The sequence below is a fragment of the Tupaia chinensis genome, unplaced genomic scaffold (genome assembly GCF_000334495.1).
Source record: "Tupaia chinensis unplaced genomic scaffold, TupChi_1.0 Scaffold000279_1, whole genome shotgun sequence".
Taxonomy (NCBI): Eukaryota; Metazoa; Chordata; class Mammalia; order Scandentia; family Tupaiidae; genus Tupaia; species Tupaia belangeri.
The window spans coordinates 1,606,547-1,619,080 of record NW_006159762.1 but is presented as its reverse complement, the minus strand read 5'-3'; the positions used below and the strand labels follow the sequence as shown (position 1 = coordinate 1,619,080).

The window sequence follows — 12,534 nt, the reverse complement described above, 5'->3', positions numbered from 1 at the left end:
ACGCAGGGGGGGCGCCGCGGAGGCAACACCGCCACCCCGCACAGGGCCTGGGGGCGGTGCAGGCGCCGCCGCCGCACCGCGCTGGGCCTCGCCGCACAGCGCAGGGCCCGGGCAATGCTCTCACTCTTTTGCTTTGTATTTCCAAGATTCCATTCGCAGTATTTGTGTATACATATGTATGTGTCTACGTGACTTGGGTATTGGCTGAGGTTCCATAAAGAATGTTAACTGTGAGCCAGCAGATGGCGTAGCAGTTATGTCACTGGACTCCCACATGATTAATCATGGTTTTGAGTCCCAGCCCCGGTGGCTTGAAACTCAGGCCAGGTGCATGAGTGACCAAGCTCCTGGGAGGAGAATGGAGGAAAAGGAATTGTGGCATGGCCATCCTCCCTGGGGGGTGATTTGTCACATTCTTTCTCACTGTCTCTGTCTCTCTCTCTCTTATGAACACAGTCTAAGGCAAAAACCTTTGCAAAAAAAGAATGTTAACTGTAATAATATAGAGAGAACAGCTAAAACTTACTCCACTAGAAAAATCTTTTCAGGGTTATTCTCTGTTTTGGGCATCTTTTCCTCAAAGGACACCTTTTAAAATTTTCATTCTCTGGAATGAAAATTCCCCCATTCTCTCTCTATTTTTCTTTTTTCTTTTTCTTTTTTTTTTCCATAGGGCGTGTGCAGCAGAGAGACAGAAAATGAGAAATCACCCTCCCAGGGGGAATGGCCATGCCACAGTCCCTTCTCTTCTATTCTCCTTTTGGAATTTTGGGCACACACATGTATACTTACCTGGTGTGATTTTCAAGCTGCTGGATCCAGGATTTGAACCATGGTTAGCTATGTAGGAATCCAGTGTCTAAGCCCCCATTCCACCTGCTGCCCACTCCCCACCCTCATTCTCTAATCTCACAAAAGACAGTGTAGATTGGAAGGGTTTTTGTGTCTGTTGTTTTTCCTGGTTTCCAATGTATAATTAAAAGAGTAATATAGTCATCTTGCTTACAATTTTCAGAAGCAAATTAGATACAGCAAGTAACCTGGATTAAGATGTTAGGAGCTTTTTACTATAAATCACTAAACCACCTCCTCACAGGAATAATATTTTGTGAAGAATATGGCCCCTGTATACAACAACATACCATTCACAACAAATATTTATTGAACATCTACAATGTGCCAGGGTATCTAGTGCTGGAAAACCAGAAAGAAATAAAATCAAAGTCTTTATCCCTTATCATTACCAGCTAAGAAGATATTTCTGGCCAGATTATTCTATCAGCATAACCTTCAACAAGATTTGAAGCATTGTGAATTGTGTAATAATTTGAGGATTACTGTTGATTTCAAATATAAAGGATATGACAATCTCCCCATCTCATAACCCACCCACACCATAAGTCCCAGTAAACACATTCTTTATCATTCCAAGCTTAGGTAGTTTTCAAACCATCGTAACACTTATTTGTTTAAAAGTGAAGATTAAATATCAAAACATCAACTGCATTTTCAAGTGGCATATTTAATGCATATTTATTTTGTTCCAGAGTTTAGAAATTGAGAAATTCTTTTTAGTGCTAAAATGGCAAAGAAAAATATGAAATACAATAAAAAGAGTAAAATCTAAGCTTTGACCTAAAATATCACACATCAACTCAGATTCTTTTTGCTTTCATATGCCGTGAGGATTTTTTTTTTGGGGGGGGGGCATTAAATTGACCTTATCTGTCAAACCCGAAGACTCAAGGCTGCAATACAGCATTCTGCTTTTGTTTTCATAACCCATTTACCACTCTATGTAGTTTTCAGAAAATGAGACTTAAAAACAATTATAACACAGTATCCCTCTCCACAATATTTTCCCTTCATTTTAAGGATGTTTAAATGTTTCCTAATGCATTCTGACTGGAATATATTTGAGTTGAGAAATGAAATAAAGATTGTTTAATGATGCTTGTTGAGGAAGAAATAAATCTTATTTAGAAAATCGATTTGTTTAAACTGCTTAAATTTAAGGGAAATGTCCTCTACCCACTTCAACTCACATGGGTGGTTCATTAGCTGGACTGAATCACAGAGCGAAAGAAGAAAGCGTCTGGATGGGATAAGCTGCTATTTTTGAGACAAAAGCAGTAATGTACATGAAGGCTTTAATTCCCTCCCTGCAGTCCAGGGTTGTGTGGAGATGGCAACAGGACACCTGGAACACAGACGAACATATTTTCCTGATCGAGGCTGGTAGTGGTATGCTTTTTCTCTGATTGGGAATCTAAAATATGCAGTCTATGTGCAGCTTTCATTCAGCTAAGAAGAGGTTATCCTAGGGATGAACATCAGGATTCTTGTGGTAATAAATGATACAGGTGAGAGAAAAGAGCCAATAAGAATTTTACCTCAAAGCTCAAGGCTGCACTGAGCTTCCTCTGTCAAGACTAAACATTGGAGAATTTGTTTGGGCTCTGACCCTCTCACTCCAATTACACTTGGAGCTCAAAATCTCTGATAGAGTGAGCAGAGAGGTCTGCTATTTTAGAATTTCACCTTAATCCCCACCAACTAGTATTACAGAACCTGCAGGAAAAGCAAATGCTAACCCTTCTCTCATCATTTCTGTGACACTTTCATCTGGTTACCCAGATGGAAGAACTTCAGAAAGTCTGGCATGTGTAGACATCTTAGACACAAATTCCCACTTCCCTTTGCTCAATTAAAAACTGCATCTTGTTTCTACTCACTTTCTTCATTCTTACAAGTAACTATTCTGGTCACATGGCCAAAAAAATGATCCTACCCTTCCCTATGGATGGTAGTGAGAGATAGGAACTAGCAATAAAATAAATTTATCTTAGGGTATCCTTGGAAACAGAGAACAATTTTGAAGCAGGGGACTAAAAGTCAAAGATAACAAACTACATATCTTGTTTTTCTCCAGTGGTTTCAACCTCCCTTCTTCTGCCCTCTCTTTCAGAAATCCAGCACTTCCTCTCTATCAAGTCCACCATTATCCTTTTCAAGGGCTAATTTAATTCCCAACTTTTCTATGAAAACATCCCCTACTATTCTAATATAATGACTGTTTCTACAAAGTCACAGAACAGATTATAGGTGGAGTAAAATCTGTTTCTTTCCCAAAACACTATGACCGATGTGCATAGTCATCCAAAAGATTTTTTTAAAGTTTTGCTTATCTATGAGTGAGAAAGATAGAGAAAAAGAGACAGAGGGATGGAGAGATAACACCTCTGACAGGATCTCAATGCTACAATCCACTCCAGATTCACCCAGCCCCGGATCATGGGCACACACATGCCCGACGAACTCAGGGATGGGGACCAGCAGGTGGCATGGTGGTTAAGGCACTGGACACTCCCACATGACCAACCATGGTTTGAGTCCCGGACCTCCTGGCTTGCTTTCTCACTTTCCCTCTCTGTCTCTCTCTGTGTCTCTGTCTGGACAAATGAAAATAAATGAAAGAATAAATAAAATTAAATAATTCTTAAAAACAAAACAAAAAAACCTCAAGGATGTCTCCAGATGTGAACCTGGCACTTTCCCATGTGGGTTAGCCTTGCAGAGTCTGTTCTACTGCTGCAACACCATCTAGCCCTCTCACCTGACAGTTATTTATTGAAAAAAGGAAGCCATCCATCTTTCAATATCTAAATGTTGCTCTTAAGGAGCTCATAGTCTAGGAGAAAAGACTGGATAATAAGGGAAATAAAGAATGTAAAATAAAACACCATCCTTTATGGTGTCATTTCAGACAGGACAAAATCAGGATAAACTCTGTGGAGACAATACCATGTAAGCAGAGCCATAACAGATGAGTGAGTATCGTGGTTCCAGAAATGGAGGAAAGGCCATTCCAGATGTAGGAAACAACTGAGCCCCAAATCTGAGGAGTGAAAAATGTACATCAAGTATGGAAAGCATCAAACAGCTTACTTTGATTATAGATCAGTAGATGTGGCAGAAAATGGAGTTGAACAAAAGGAAGGGAGCAAATTGTGGAGACTGAACAGTTTACAAATCGGCATAGAACGGCCCAGACTGGTGGCACAGTCAGTACTGAACTAAACTCCAGTTCTGGAAGCCATGTGGCTAGTTGCAGGTTCAGATTCCTGGGTCAGCTTGAAAGACTAAGACACCTGTGTATGCGCCCAAGATCCTGACTGGATGGAGGGCCAGGGAAGGGGAACCATGGTGTGACAAGACCCAACCAATGGTACTTCTCTCTCTCTCTCTTTCTCATGCACACCCACGATCTCCAGCATAAATAAGATAATAAACTTTAAGTAAAAGCATGTAACATGGGCCGACCCTATAGCACAGCAGTTAAATCCTTGCATAGGGGGCAGGATCCCATATGGCCAATCACAGTTTGCATCCCAGGCCCAGCAGCTTGAAAAACACACCAGTAGTCTGTTCATGCATGTCCAAATACTTGATGGGATGGGAGAAATGAAGAAAAGGACTGCGACAGGACCACGTTTCACTGGGAGCGGGGTGTGTGTGTGTGTGTGTGTGCTTTCTCTTTCTCTCCCCTCCACCTCACTTTGTCTTTCATGAATATGCATGCCCTTCGGTGATTTTTTTTTAAGTTACTTAATAACCTTTCTATTTAAACTAAAAAAAAAAAAATGAATAGGAAAATACTGCACATTTCGATGCAGGGTGTTCAATATTTTGCTGTTGTACTTTAGGAAAACAGACCTGGCAATAGAATGTAAGAAATGGAGATGGTGAAAGTCAAAATTACAGTTAGGAGGTAATTGTGAAGTTTAGGACAGAAGTGGTGAGGTTGTTGGAGTGAGAATAGAGTTGACATGTTGTAAAAGTAAAAGCAGGGTTTAGAAACTGACTCGAATTTGGATGGATTTGGGGGTGGAGAAGATGCAGATGACCCCAGAGTTTTGAATTTGGATGACTTAACCATTAATGACATCAGAAATAGGGAACATGAAGAGGAAATAAAAACAATAAATTTAGTTGAGGACATATTGAGTTAGATGGGTTAGTAGTGTATGCTTAAGATGTTGCAATTAGTTTATTATATTCTTTTTTTATCAGTTATTTAATTAGGTTCTTGGCAAAAAAATCTAGAATACCAATTTGTGAGGATAGACTCCATTTGTAAGGGCAAACACGGATCGCAAGTAGCCCTGGAGCTGAGGAACAGCTTTGATTTTTGGCAAAATTTGCGAATCCACAGCTTTCTGATCAATCTTGCGCTGCTCTGAAATCTCGTATTTCTCCTCTGTGTCGAAGATCTCACCTTCCTGGTGTCTGGGCTTCTGCAGTTCCTTTTTCTTGAAGTAAGCATCAATAAGGTGCTTTGGGATTTTTACTTTGCTAATATCAATTTTCGTGGAGGTGGCAATGACAAATTTCTGGTGTGTTCTACGCAGTGGAACTCGATTGACAACCAGCGGTCCAGTTACAAGTAGCAAGCCACTGCTCAGCTGCTTCAGGAAAACCACTCTCTTACCTCTGTGGCGTCCAGTGAGGATGATCAGAATGGTCCCAGGAATGATGGTAGCTCGCAGCTTTCTCACATGCTGACTGAAGGTTTTTTTGCCATGGCTCAACAGCTTTCGAGGCACATCTTCAGTAGGATAATACCTAGGCATTTTGCACAGTTTAACCACTCGGGTACCACCATTCTTGTCTCCACCAACCGGTTTTGTGACAGTCACAAGAACCTTCTCCTCCTTCTTTTTCTTTTTGATCCTGGATTTAGTGGCCGAGTATTTCCTCTTGTACATGGCCTTCCTGGAACACATGGCAGACCGGGAGTATCTGCCGATGCCCTGGACTAGGACAGGGTTTCGGCTGCAATGGGGCTTCCCCTTCTTGGGCTTTTTAGCCTTGGGGTCACCCTTTTTAACCTTGTCACTGGCATCAGCCTTCTTGGCTTCAGGTTTCTTCTCCTTAGTATCCTGCTTTGCAGCTTTATCGCCTGCCATTGTGTATTGTGGGAAAGAGCTTAGTTTATTATATTCTGAAGTTCCATACAGATCAGGGATAACAGTCAACCTAACTTAAAAGCATAGAACCATGGGGACCAGCAGATGGCATAATGGTTACATTGCTGGACTCTCACATAGTTGACTGCAGTTCGATGCCCAGACCTGGGGTCTTAAAACTCATGCCAGGCACATGTGTGTGCATGCCCAAAATCCAGAGAGTGGAATGGAGGAAAAAGGATTGCAGAGAGGTGATTTCTTGCTTTCTATCCGTCTCTGGTGAGTGCACACACTCTATGGCAAAAATCTCTCTCTAAAAAAACAAAAACAAAAACAGAACCATTAAGGTAGAGAGTTTAGGAAGAAAAAGGTGAGAGCTATGTATGGACACCTCAGCTTTGTACCAGTGTACTGAGATAGATAATGAAAGAAGATCTATAGAAGAATTGAAAAACAGAAAATATCTAGAAAGCAAGGAAGAAAACCTAAGGAATACAATATCATAAAAATCAACAAAAGTCTTGGGAACCAGCAGTTAGCGTAATGGCTATGTCACTAGACTCCCACGTATTCGACCATGGTTCACGTCCTGGACCCGGTGGCTTAGAACTCACGCCGGGCACGTGTGCGTGCATGCCCAAGATCCTGAGAGGAGAATGGAGGAGAAGGGATTGCGGCATGACCATCCCCCCCGGGGGGTGATTTCTCGCTTTCTGTCTCTGTGTCTCTCTCTGTCTGTCTGGTGAGCACACGCACCCAATAGTGAAAACCTCTCCAAAAAAAAAAAAAATCAACAAATGTCTTAATAAAAAAATGATTTAGCCAGCACTGCTAAATGTTTTTAATGAGTTCCAGGAGAATGACAGGAAAATGGTCATTGGAATTAATGACAAGTTACTGATTTTTTTTTTTTTTTAGGTTTTTGCCATAGGACATGTGCACTCACTATAGAGAGACAGAGAGATATATAGAGAGAAAGTGAGAAAGCACCCCCCTCCTGGGGGGGATGATCACACTACAGTTTCTTCTCCTCTAGTCTGCTCTTGGGAATTTGGGCATGTACGCACATGCACCTGGCCTGATTTTCAAGTTGCTTGGTCTATAACTTGAACCGTGGTTGGCCATGTGAGAGTTCAGCACCTTAACCCAAATTACTGATTTTTAAGAGAGCTAGGTTTTACTTTTTTTTTTTTTTTGAGAGGTTTTTTATTTAAGATGTGTGAGCTCACCAGAGACACACAGAGAGAGTGAGAACTCACACTCCCTCCTGGGGAATGAGCACACTGCAGTCCCTTCTCCTTCATTGTCCTCTTAGGATTTTGGACACACATGCACATGTACCAGGCATGAGTTTCAAGCTGCCAGGTCTGGGACTTGAACTGTGATCAGCCATGTGGGAGTCTAGCACCTTAGCCATGCCACCTTCTGGCCCCTAAGAAAGTTGTTTTTAAAGAAGCCAAGCACGCTAGCCAGTGGTGTGGTGATTAAGGCAGCTGGATCCCACACAGCAGATTGTACAGTTTAAGTCTCAGATCTGGTAGCTTGAAAAATATGCCAGGCACATGTGCATGCCAAAGTTCAAGAGAAGAGAGTGGAGGAGAATGGATTATGATGTGGCCATCCTCTTTGGTAGTGATGTCTCCCTCTCTTGCTCTCTCTCTCTCTCTTTCCTCCTATCTCTCCCTGATGAGTGCAAGCACCCTACAGTAAACAAACAAACAAGAAAAAGAAAGAGGCTAAGCAGTTAAAAAAGTTAACGAGTACATTAGAGAATGGTACAGGGAAAAGAGCCCTTTACTGGGAAACAGAGGGCTTGAGTTCTACTTGGCCCTGCTTTTAAGTAGCCACATGCCTTTTAATCTTTCCTAGACTGTTTCCTCATCTTCAAAATTCTATAAAATCTCTTCCAATTCTCACTTTTAAAGAGTCATGCAAGCTACTTATGTGCCTAAACCACACAGAAATATAGAGCTATGAATTGTTATCATAAATAGGTCAGTTTCAATACTTGTAACTTGTATAAAGGTAAGGAACTTAGTGTTTTCCTAATACAGAGAAATTACAGATACATTCCTACGAAGTTTCTTCAAAGCAAATAAACTAGACAAGGTCCCTATCCTCCAGCCTCCCCTCACCTCTACCTTTTACTTTAAAAAATTGAGCTAAGACATTATCCCTGATATTTCCAGTAACTTCTTCAAATGCTTAAAACCAGAGAATGCTATCAAAAAAGCCTTTTTTGTTTGTTGAAATCAGTTGAATAACATTAGCAACCAATTCCCTCAAATCATGGCTCAGCTCTCTGATCATATACTTGTACAAGAACACTTCCTGAAACTCAGTGTCTCATATCACATGCTCCCAAAATTAAACCAGAAATATGTTATTCAAGAAGAATCCAGATGCACTGAAGAAAGAACATTTGCTTTATCTGGGGGCTTATATCTATTGGGATCCCACTGAAATACTAACAGAGAATCACTGAAATCTTAAATATTATATTACAAATCTTTTAGTTGGGACCAGGCAAGCAGTCATTTACTCTAAGATAATGTAGCTGTGAAACAGTGCTTGGACTGAATCCTCTGATTAAAGTTCAGTAATACCATGCTTTACCTTTTAAACAAATCCCACAGAAATAGTGTATCTTCCTCTTGCTGAAACACCAATACATTTCCCCAAAGTTTTTTTTTTGTTGTTGTTCTTTGTTTTCCCTCAAAGGAAGTTGACCTGGTTCCCCCCCCTTCAGGAATTATTACCTTATTTAATTATAAGGGATATTGTAGGAACTGAAGGAAATTTAACATTTTTGTTTTGAAAAAGAACTTATATAATTCAGCTCTGAATTCAGGGGGGAAAGAAAGAAAAGAAAAGAAGCATGTACTGTTCGACTGCCATATGCTAAACATGCTCAAATACATTATCTCAATCAAACCTGATAACTATAGTTCACAGTAAATTTAGCTTTTTCACTTTAGAGGAGAGAAACTGAGGCTCAGAGAGATTAAGCCATTCTCTCAAGGCCAAGAGCAAATTATAAAATTGGGTCTGAATCAAGAGCTATGTGACTTCAACTCAAGCTCTTTGTACTCTACCATACCATTTAGTATAGTAAAAATCCACTTTAGAAAGGGCATTAGCTTTTATGCATAAAAGAGTGCTTAGTCAGGACCCTCTGGTGCTGCCAAACTCTATTGTATTTGCACTGGATCCCACACACTCCCCTCCACTCCTCTTTACGCCTTTCCGTTTGAAATTCAGCACCGAGGACAGTTCCCGAGTGACGTTTGCAGGAAGCCGTCCTTGGATTCTGTGTTACTGAGCTCACATCCTCATTCTTGACTTCCCAAGTGGCACTGAGCAAGAGCAGAGGAAATGTAAGAAAGTATAAGATGGGATCTTCTGATACCATGGTGGAAATTAGCACATTTCCCAGAAGACCAAGATAAAAATGCATGTGAGAAGAACAAGGCAACCAAACAGATGGGGCAATAAAATGGAGGCGGAATGAGCTCATCAGGATTCCCAGCACACGGTTTAAGTCCATTCTGGGCTCTTAGTTGACCTGGACCAGCAGACATAGTGAATGAGTGGGTGGTTACTATGCTGCAGCATCAGTTACACTAAGAGATTCGGTGGAGCTGATTCACTGCTGCAGATCTGCACGACTTTTCAAGTGGAGGAAAATCTGTGGGCCCTGGTCTCTGTCACTCACATAGCCATCCTCATGGGTAGCATGAGTCACATAGGCAGGAACTTTCAGAGAGACAAGATTGTTGTGCTATGAATAAATTAAGGGTGAGTGTTCATGGTGTTAAGAACAGGTTTCAACCGCAGCTATAACGTGTCCTTGTGTAGAGATTTACCTGCTGTATTACACAACCACCCTGATTTTCCATGCTCACTCTTGGCTACAGGTGATTCATAACACACACAGAAAGAAACAAGTTTCTAAAACACTTGTCATATCAAACAGTCATTTCTCTTTTCCCAAACAACCAAGCTCTTGGATATAGCAAGAAAGGCCTTTGGAGAGTCTAGTCTTATCATATACTTATCATATACTTAAGGAGACTGAGGCCAGCCCAGAAAGGAGAAATGGTTTGTCCCAAACCACTTAGCTAGTGACAGAGTTTATACTAGAATGTATACCTCCTCATTTCTAAGCCAGCAGATTTTTTCCTGCATGAGGATGATAAAATAAAACCCTAAAATAGCATATACCCTAAGCCCTCTAATTATATATTAGTTATAATGTCTGAAATGCCTGAATCCTTCTCTCTGGGATTTGGCAATTTCTTTTTTTGTCCTTCTATGTGTTCTTTTGTTTTGCATATGCAAGAGAGCATTAAAGGGGCACCCCAGTAGGGTTTTCACCACAGTCCCCACCAGCCTCAGCCAGCCAGGGTCATGAGCTGCACACATGCATTCCAGAAGTGCATAGGGAGACCTTGAAATGCAAATGTGTGCCTTCTCATGTGGCTCCTACATCAAGGAGTGTTGTATTACTGCCATGCCACCAAGGCTGAGTGACTTGTTTTAGCAGTTTTACGGATTGCTTCTCATATTGGACTTTCATTTAAGAAATTTAAGAATAATTATTTTGGGATGTATGTAATTTTTAAGTTTTCAGGCATACTGCTTTCTTTGTTCAGGAGGAAATTAGAATTCTGGAAATACACTTGATTTTATTTAATTATTAAAGGAACAAGCCTCTATTTCAAGTAGTTGTAAATGTATCAGTCTATGCCAAGAAAGGATCATGTGGAACAAGAGAGGAATGACAATATTGTTGCATCCAGTTAGGGTCTATGATTAAAAACCAACATCAGTAAAAATTGAGAAGCCATATCCTTGTCTGGATAATTCTGAACATGTCTAAATTTGGTGTCTTATGAAGTCATCTAAAACGTAGCATTTTATAAAGTGCTTTGCAACCTTGCTGCCTGCATTATTGCAGTTTGTGGGCTTATTTGAACTTTTGGAGTTTTTAAAGAGCTCAGGTAGGAAGAATGATTCCATTCAAGGTCATTTTTACAAGGTGAAACTGATACTTCCTGGTGATACAGACCAACAAATTAGCCCACTATTCAACTCCCTCCCCCCATCTCCCATCCCATACCTTTGCTACTGACGAATATTCTTACCTGAGTCATTACTTCCATTGTTCTCTGCTTTGGCTTCCAAGTAGACTAGGGTTCCCTTCTCTAAGTTCATGAATAGAACTTTTCTTGTAATTTAACAACATTGTCCTCAAAAACCCCACAACTATTTACATAACAGAAGTTATTGTTTGAAGTGCAAAGCAGGTCAGAATTTGGTTTCCAGAGATTAATCACTGCAGTCCATTTTATATTATCATAATAATTTCATTTATTTTGAAACAATTTGTTTTCAAAATCAACCTCAGCTTCTGTGCACAAGTGACAAATCCATTTGTTTCTGGTATAATGGATAATGTGATTAATGACCTTGCAACAGAATTTCTTAAAACTACAGAGAAAAAAATAAAGATTTCCATTTATAACGTGCAGTATACCAGTTCAGGCTGTGTAGCTGTGCATCAAAATCGCTCTGAACTGCTTGAAAGCCACAGACAAGATTTTGAAACAAATTTGCTCCTGCAAATTTGGGATTTCTGTACATTATCTGTTATTTCCAAAACTTTGGAGGACAGTAATCTCGAAATGAGAAGGTGGACATAGTGGGTGCCCCATGTACAAAGACGGGGCACTTTTCACTACGCGGCACCACTGAGATGACTACATCCGATGATCCACATCAAGCACAGGTCTTGCTGAATAAGGTCACCGCCTAGAGGCCTGCCGCGAGACACGCATGGAGAGCTCCGTGAGTGGCCTCGTGACTCCGGCCTCCCCTCGGCGCACCTCGTTTGCGCGGGTGTTCCCTCCGTGCAGTCGGCATCCGGTGCCTGGTTTTTGTCCCCGCGGACCTGAGAATTCTTTTGGAGTGTTCTAGCAGCGTCAAGTGGAGGCGGGGACGAGGAGGGCGTCCCGGGAACTGTCGGCATCCGGAGGCGGCGTCGTGAGGCTCCTTGCCGCCTCGAGAATGAGGTGGCCGGTCCTTGACGAGGAGGCCCACGCCTGCCGCGGGGGTGCTAGCGACGGCGGTCCAGGTTCAAGTCCCGCCTGGGGCTCCTCGCTTGTGAAGCGGGGTACCTCCAGTCCTTCCAGGGCGAAGGCGAACGCAGAGCCGGACCTTGCGCGGCACCGAAAGCCCGCCGCTACCCCGGGGTGCCGGGGCACTGGGGTGTTCCAGGCCTCCCCTCAGCCTGTGACGCTCGCGTGCTCTCTGGTTCCGAAGTTGGTGGGGCACGGCCAGACGGGGCTCTAGAGGTCACCAGGTCGGTTTTAACCTCTGTCCTCTCCTTCCTGCCGGACCCGGGACAGGGCACTAGCGACTCAGCTCCGGCCCACGCACCTGCCCCGCAACCCCGCGCGCTGTGAGGAGCGCCCCCGCCCCGCCCTCCGCGTGACGCGCACTCCGCCGGGCCAATCAGAGCTCGCGGCGCGCTCCCCACGCGCCCGGCCCCCCCCCCCCCTCA

The 12,534-nt window shown here is 42.4% G+C and overlaps 1 pseudogene; it reads left to right on the top strand.

Annotated features, from left to right (window-relative positions):
- Positions 1-12,058, top strand: part of LOC102492969 (26S proteasome non-ATPase regulatory subunit 8 pseudogene) — a 25,886-nt pseudogene extending 13,828 nt beyond the window's left edge.
- Positions 12,059-12,534: the final 476 nt, after the last annotated feature.